This window comes from Homarus americanus, unplaced genomic scaffold (genome assembly GCF_018991925.1).
Source record: "Homarus americanus isolate GMGI-L3 unplaced genomic scaffold, GMGI_Hamer_2.0 scaffold24694, whole genome shotgun sequence".
NCBI classification, from domain to species: Eukaryota; Metazoa; Arthropoda; class Malacostraca; order Decapoda; family Nephropidae; genus Homarus; species Homarus americanus.
The window spans coordinates 10,257,804-10,266,404 of record NW_024732780.1 but is presented as its reverse complement, the minus strand read 5'-3'; the positions used below and the strand labels follow the sequence as shown (position 1 = coordinate 10,266,404).

The following is an 8,601-nucleotide window of genomic DNA, read 5'->3' as shown; positions in this document are numbered from 1 at the left end:
CTTTTTTTAATTAGATAGAAAATTATGATATATTTTGGTAAGTCTTTATGAGATTTTAAAGAGTTTGAAGTATATCTTTTCTTAATGAGTCCGTATGGCCGTATCCCCTACAGCGGCTATAGTGAGGGTCGCTTACACACTGATACTCGGAGTACATTCCCGCCATAACTGCCCCAGAGCTGATAGTGCATGCGTAAAAATAATCTTTTATGTAAGTAATTATTTCGGCGAGTATCAACTAATCTCTGACATATTAATTAATTACGTGTTTTTTTACATGATTATTGTAGTTTTTTGTATTTATTTATATAGACTAATGGTGGTGTTTTTTAATCATAAATTTGAGTCGATTTTTATAATATTGGAGTTTTTTCACGAAGCAATCGCGCACATGGTTATAAACAATTAGATATATGTATAAAGAGATATTGCGTTAAACAATGACTTACACAGATTGTCACATTTAAATAAGTTAAAAATGTTAAAACGAAATAAAAAATATCTTGGTTATAAAAAACAATACCCAGAGAAAACTGTATTTAAAACAAAAGTTTATTCTCTCTTGCTTAGAAAATACAGCTGAAATATATCTTAGTGCATATTTGATAAACCGTAATGTATTAAACTGTATCGTAGTTCCACTTAATGATGTTCTGTGTATTGTTTAAGGTGCAAATTCAATAAAATCAAAACAACATACGAAAAGATGACTGTAAATACGGTGTTTATGTCTCTATTAATGTAAAGGTATGTAGTAATGTATTACTGAAAGGCGAAAATAAGTTAAAACACCATCGCAATTAATTATTCGTATTATTAATGTTTTACGAGACAATTTTGTGCTCATGTATGTACTTTGGCGTTTTGTTATTAAAGTTTCATCTCTCCGTACAGCGGTAACGCGCATAACTCACCAATATATCAAGGGTTCGAGCCTCGCCCGGACACACGTGAGAAGGGTGACTCTCACTACCAAACACCACAGGTTTCTCAGTCCCCTGTTTCCTCCTGTACTAACACTGGATAGACCGCCCAAACGGCTAGTAAGTTGATAAGTGGTGAGTATGATATTAAAAAACAAAAAAATATAAACTGCATAACGTTGGCATTGAGTGAAAAACTTGTATCGTCAATATCAATATTTTTATATATTGAAATGACAAAATTTTGACAAAGAACTTCAAATTACATACACAAGTAGAAATATATCGATTATAACATGAAAAATGGTGAAAATTAAAGAGTAACTGTTTTGATGTATTAAACCCAGGTCGTCAAGGTCGTTTTCGCATTTCAGGAGGATAGAGAAGGCGTGAGGGAGGATGGAGAACGAGAGTGAGGGAGACTATAGAATTTCAGACTACATCTATAATTAAAACGTATATCCCGATAAAAAAGAATATAGAAGATTACTAAACATTTTCTGCGCTGATTTAGTTAGTGGAGCTCGTTTTCGTGTTTCAGGATGAGGGGGGGGTAGGGGTGGGCGGTGGGGAGGGGTGGGGGGTTGGGGTAGTCAGGCCGCTGCTGCCCTCTGTCAACACACCAGGGCAGTCAACAATATGGCCTCGAGTGAGTACCTGTGTATACGAAGCTCTCCTTAATTTGTGGTGTCGCGCGTGATTATTAGAGGTGTTAGCACCATGTTTCATATCACATAGGAAATAGAAGAATAGTGTAGTGATAACCAGGGAGCAAGAGCACTGTGGTGGTGATGTGAAGTGGATTTACGGGCTAAAAATGTACTGCTAGCGGCCTGCGAAGGATTCATATCATCTGACTTTGTGGTGAGTATTAATGTTTCTTTGCCTCTTATAGCATGTTATAGACGTATTGGACGTATTTTATAGCATTTTCGAATATTTCTCTCTATATAGGAAGGCTTAGCGTGGTATAAAGAGCGTGACAAGGCAGGTAGAGGCAACACGCTAGACTGTTCCTTGTTGTATAACACCTTAGGACTTCTGTCACTTACCGAACGGGCCCTCTCATTCAGCTACCTCTCGGTGCCTGGTCTGTGGGGCCTCGTGTGTGGGGCATGATGTTTGGGGCCTCGTCTGTGGGGCCTCGTGTGTGGGGCATGATGTTTGGGGCCTTGTCTGTGGGGCCTCGTGTGTGGGATCTCGTGTGTGGGGCATGATGTTTGGGGCCTTGTCTGTGGGGCCTCGTGTGTGGGGCCTTGTCTGTGGGGCCCCTCGTGTGGGGGCCTTGTCTGTGGGGCCTCATGATGTTTGGGGCCTTGTGGGGCATGATGTTTGGGGCCTTGTCTGTGGGGCCTCGTGTGTGGGATCTCGTGTGTGGGGCATGATGTTTGGGGCCTTGTCTGTGGGGCTTCGTCTGCTAGGCTTGGTGTGTGGGGCCTCGTCTGTGGGGCCTGGTCTGTGAGGCCAGGACAGAAATTGGCAGGAAAATGTTGAAACCACACACACCCCTAAATAATTCCTACTATCAAAGCTTCGTAGCAACTGACTAGCTTAACTACATAACAAGTCTCTCTCTCTCTCTCTCTCTCTCTCTCTCTCTCTCGTACAGGTAATGATTTAGCTACCTGTGTGACGTGTCAACTTTTAATATTATTACTTGATTTTAGTGATGGTATTAGTATTATTAATGCTCTTGTTTTTGTTATTATTAATTTACAGTGCTTAGGTAGTGTGTGTGTGTGTGTGTGTGTGTGTGTGTGTGTGTGTGTGTGTGTGTGTGTGTGTTTACGTGGTATCTCAAGAAAATCTATCGTGAGAATGCTTTTGTGACGACGCACTCACACACACACACACACACACACACACACACGCACGCACGCACGCAGATGTCATAGGTCATCATAGCCCCTACCTGACCACTCGCTGTACTTAACCAGTCTCTTTACTGGTGATTACAGTGCACCATATGTGTTACAAGCTACCGTATATAGTATTCTAGCTCCGTATGTGTTAATAGTATAATTGTTGGTAGAGTACCGTATGTGTTAACTGAGCGACGTTAATAGTGTACCGTATGTGTTAACTGATCGGCGTTAATAGTGTACCGTATGTGTTAACTGATTGACATTAATAGTGTACCGTATGTGTTAACTGATTGACGTTAATAGTGTACCGTATGTGTGTTAGCGATTGACGTTAATAGTGTACCGTATGTGTTAACTGATTGACGTTAATAGTGTACCGTATGTGTTAACTGATCATTAATAGTGTACCGTATGTGTTAACTGATTGACGTTAATAGTGTACCATATGTGTTAACTGATGATTGACGTTAATAGTGTACCATATGTTAGTAGTGAACAAAACAACACCTTCCAGCCTATTGCACTTGGTGTTTAACTTTAACGCTATCTGAATTGGGGGGTTAGAGTTGGATTTTATGTTAGTTTTAGGTTAGGTTAGTGTTATGTTAGGTCAGGTTAGGTGGGATTGGGTTGTGTGTGTTAGGTTAGGTCAGGTTGGTGTTAGGTTAGGTCAGGTTAGAAGTTAGGTCAGGTTGAGGTGTTAGGTTAGAGTCGGGTTAGAGTTAGAGTCGGGTGGTGTTAAGGATTGGGTCAGGTTAGAGTTAGGTCAGGTTGGTGTTATGTTAGGTCAGGTTAGAGTTAGGTTAGGTTGAGGTGTTAGGTCAGGTTAGAGTTAGGTTGGTTGGTGCTAGGTTAGGTCAGGTTAGGGATGAGCTAGGTTGAGGTGTTAGATCAGGTCAGGTTAAGGATTAGGCTAGGTTGGTGTTAGGTTAGGTCAGGTTAGAGTTAGGTTAGGTTGATTATTGGGTTAGGTTGAGTTGGAGTTGAGTTGGTGTTTAGGTTAGATTAGTGTCTTTAATCCTCAGGTAGCATTAAGTTGTTTAATCATCAAATTGACTTAATTAAAGGTAGGTGCATAATCTTCAGGTGATTCCAGGTGGATGTGGATCACAATACTCTCCTGTCCTAAAGGTCATTGGTTTCGATCCCCAGAGCACTCACAATTCACCTACAGATGGAAATGGTTAAGGTTAGGTGGGGTTGGTTGGGTAAGGGTTGGTTGGGTTAGGTTAGGATAGGTTATTGTTTAAGTTAGGTTACTGTTGGTTAGGTTAGGATAGGTTATTGGTTAAGTTAGGTTACTGTTGGTTAGGTTAGGATAGGTTATTGGTTAAGTTAGGTTACTGTTGGTTAGGTTAGGGTTGGTTAGGTAAGGTTAGGATAGGCTATTAAGTTGGGTTTCTGTTGGTTAGGTTAGCTTAGGTTACTGTAGGTTAGGTTACTGTTTAAGTTATGTTAGGTTATGTTAGGATAGGTTGGGTGAGGGTAGGGTAGGGTTGGTTAGGTTAGGTCAGGTTACTGTACATTAGAATTAACTCACGGACCATATAATGAATTTAACACTGTCGTAGTTAATATGTTCCAGGTTAAATACGCTCTTAACATCTATAATTATGGGTAAATTTTTTTAACTTACTGTGAATTTAACGTCGTGTCGTAGTTTACAGTAAAGGCGTGAGTTAATTTAACATCGTGTCGTAGGAGTGAGTTAATATCCTTTCCTTCAGTTATAGAGAAAAAAATTAACTTAGGTAAGAATCTCCACTAAAACTCTTAACGACGCCGTAACTTACTGAGGTAGTTAGACTCTGAGGTAGTTAGACTCGTTACGTCATTCCGGTAACTCGTTAAAGGTGAAAATTAACTTTAGAGATTGTTAAGGTTTTTTGGTGATAAAGTTTGTAGTAGTGGGGGGAAGGAGAGGGGAGAGGGAATTGGGTGGGGGAGTGAGGAGGTGGGTGGGTGGGGGGGGTGAGGGAGGTGGGTGGGTGGGGGGGGAATGAGAGGGGAGAGGGAGGGTGGGTGGGGGGTGAGGGTGGAGTGGGTGGGGGGGAGTGAAGTGTGGGTGGGTGGGTGGGGGGAAGTGGGGAGGGTTGGTGGGTGGGGGAAGTGAGGGAGGGGGTAGGAGGGGGGGTAATGAAGGAAGTATCTCACCTCTCACCTGGAATCTGACCTCAAAAGTGTGGTGAATTCCTTTTAATTACTCCATGCAATTTAATTAACGCTTGGAGTGGGAAGAAGAAGAAGAAGAAGAAGAAGAAGAAGAAGAAGAATATATATGTATAAAAAGGATGAACCTATGATCAACACACACACACGTTCGTTAACCTAACCTAACCTAACCTACACACTTAAAAATGTATAATGACGTGTACACAAAAACACCTACATGAGTATAATTACGTACACAACTATACCTACATGAGTATAATTACGTACACAACTATACCTACATGAGTATAATTACGTACACAACTATACCTACATGAGTATAATGTCGTGTACACAATAACATTTACACATGTACACCGTATCATAGGAGTCAGGTGTGTGTGTGTGTGTGTGTGTGTGTGTGTGTGTGTGTGTGTGTGTGTGTGTGTGTGTGTTCGTTCACCTGACGATTAAACACACCTAATCCTTTCTTTGCTTGGTGATGAGGTTAGGTTAGGTTAGAGTCAACTAGGTTAGCGCTAGGTTAGGTTAGAGTCAACTAGGTTAGCGCTAGGTTAGGTTAGGTTAGGCTAGGTTAGGTTAGGTTCGCCGATGCATTATTCTATCCTCAAATGCTTCGAATTCACGAGTCCGAATCCCGGGGTTCGGGGTTCAGGATGAGAGGTGAACTGGACTGGACTCAAAACACACGTAAATATAGTTATACCGGGATCACTAACACACCTTATAATTCACGGTATATACAGTGTGTTCCGTATATACCTTTCATAAATCAGTGGGTATATTCCTGAGACATAAATAAAGATAAATTACTAAATGAAAGGTATGTACGGAACACCAATTATAATGTAATAGGTCTGGTATATGGGTGTGGTGGTCAGGATGTACTCAACTAACAATGTACTCCACGTCAGAATGTACTACTCCGACCACCCATGTACAGTACACCACCACCACACTCAGTACATGTATAAAATATAATTAAGTATCACAGGTGTAAATAATTCACCTGATTTAACCTTTGACCTGTCTGAAGAGGGGAGGGGGGGGACAGGTGACAATGGGATGGTGTTTCCGGGGGGTGGAAGGTAGGAAGAGAGTCGAGGAGAAAGAGAGGGAGAGAAAGAGAGAGAGGGAGGTGGAAGGTAGAAAGAGAGTCGAGGAGAAAGAGAGGGAGAGAAAGAGAGAGAGGGAGGTGGAAGGTAGAAAGAGAGTCGAGGAGAAAGAGAGGGAGAGAAAGAGAGAGAGGGAATTTGTGATGAGTTTGCTGAGACTATTGAAAGGGTGACGATTAGTGTTTAATTGTTTACAAGAAGGAGGAGGAGAGGTAGAAGAAGGAGGAGGAGGAAGGGGAAGAAGAGGAGGAGGAGGAGGTAGAAGAGGAGGGAAAAGAAGGAAGAGGAAAAGGAGAGAGGAGAGGAAGGAGGAGGAGGAGGAGGGTCTGAAGATGTGAGAACGTATCTTAATTGGAACCAGAATTTAGCACAGGTACATGGAGAGGGCCAGGATTACAGCACAGGTACATGGGAGGGCCGGGGTACAGCACAGGTACATGAGGAGGGCCGGGGTGCAACAGGGTACATGAGAGGGCCGGGGTACAGCACAGGTACATGGGGCCAGGGGTGCAGCACAGGTGCATGGGAGGGCCGGGGTGCAGCACAGGTACATGGGAGAGACCCGGTACAGCACAGGTACATGGGAGGGCCGGGTGCAGCACAGGTACATGGGGAGGGCCGGGGTGCAGGACAGGTGTGGGAGGGCCGGGGTGCAGCACAGGTACATGGGGAGGGCCAGGGGTGCAGCACAGGTACATGAGAGGGGCCGGGGTGCAGGGACAGGTGCATGGGGAGAGGCCGGGGTACAGGACAGGTACATGAGGAGGCCGGGGTACAGGACAGGTACATGGGGAGGGCCGGGGTGCACTGGGTACATGGGAGGGCCGGGGTGCAGCACAGGTACATGGGGAGGGCCGGGGTACAGCACAGGTGCATGAGGAGGGCCGGGGTGCAGGACAGGTACATGGAGGGCCGGGGTACAGCACAGGTACATGAGAGGGCCAGGGTACAGCACAGGTACATGAGAGGGCCGGGGTACAGGACAGGTACATGAGAGGGCCGGGGAAATAACGCACTATAGTATCTGTACTAGTTAATCAATCAAGTTGTTTACGTCAGACAAAGAATAGTTCCTTCCCGTGAGCCTTGACTTGTAATCCAATTGGCTGTTAGGAGGTGCTGACGTCACCATCTAACTCCAATTAGCAGCCGGAAGAGGGTAGTTATTGACGTCATCTATTACGTTTTGGCTGTTGATATGAAATTTAATGAGTGACATCATCCATCGAATTCAATTAATTGGCTTGACGAGAACACGAATTAGTGATGTCACCACGGATGAAACTGGTTGCGTACTAAGACAGTCAACTGGCCTCAACCTCAGACAGTTCAAAAATAACTGTTTGTAAATTATAAGTGGATGCTGCTAACTTAAACCAGTCCTTACCTAAAACAGTCTTATGTAAGTGGATTATTTTTTCTCCAGACCAAACCAGTCTAACAGCATTTTAGACTGTCTGGCTTGGTGGAGGTTACGTAACACAGTCAATTATTATTAGTAGTAGTATCATTATTTTATTATCATTATCATTATTATTATTATTATTATTATTATTATTGTTGTTATTATTATTATTATTATTATCATTATTATTATTATTATTATTGTCATTATTATTATTATTATTATTATTATTATTATTATTATTATTATTATTATTATTATTATTATTATCATTATTATTATTATTATTATTATTATTATTATCGTCAGTGTTATCAGCTTACAATCGGTACAAACTAACAGAGGGAGATAAAACGCGTTATTAGAGCGATTATGTAAAAAATTATGATAAGAGAGAGATAGAGAGAGAGAGAGAAAGACGAGAGACAAAGAGACATTTTATAGTGGTTATATATTGTAGGTCAGGACACACACACACACACACACACACACACACACACACACACACACACACACACACACACACACACACCTCACCTCCCCCCCCTCCTCTGAGATGAGTAAACAAGCATACTATTGTTTTGTACTGTAGTTCTAATGACCCTTAATTCTTAATGGGTCTCGAGTCTTCGTGGTTAGAGGTTAGGTTAGGTTGGGTTGAATTATTACACTCACTGTCAACAAACATTACAGTCAGTTTATTTACAGATACAGCTGGCGAAACACATTCCTTCATCCTTACACCCGCATAACACAACACCCTGTAGCCTAACCTAACCTAACCTCCTCTAACCTAGCCTTACTTAACCTAACTTCACCTCCTGTAACCTAGCCTTACTTAACCTAACTTAACCTCCTCTAGCCTAACCTAACCGAACCTAACCTAACCTAACCTAACCTAACTAACCTAACCTCCTCTAGCCTAACTTAACCTAACTTCACCTCACTTCACCTCAATTAACCTAACTTCACCTCCTCTAATCTAGAACCAAATCTAACCTAACCAAACCTAACCTAACCTAACCTAACCTAACCAAACCTAACCTAACCAAACTCCTTCAAAAAAAACAAACACCTGTATCACCTCTCCTGTATCATAATATCCCGACGGTGGTGAAGAA

General features: G+C 42.3%; 1 protein-coding gene across 1 annotated transcript in view; it reads left to right on the top strand.

Annotated features, from left to right (window-relative positions):
* The first annotated feature begins 1,542 nt into the window (after positions 1-1,542).
* The window catches only part of LOC121869101 (circadian locomoter output cycles protein kaput-like), a 113,504-nt gene continuing 106,445 nt past the window's right edge, over positions 1,543-8,601 (top strand). The window contains 1 exon segment of the mRNA XM_042370287.1: positions 1,543-1,787. The gene's annotated coding sequence lies outside the window, so the exon portion shown is untranslated.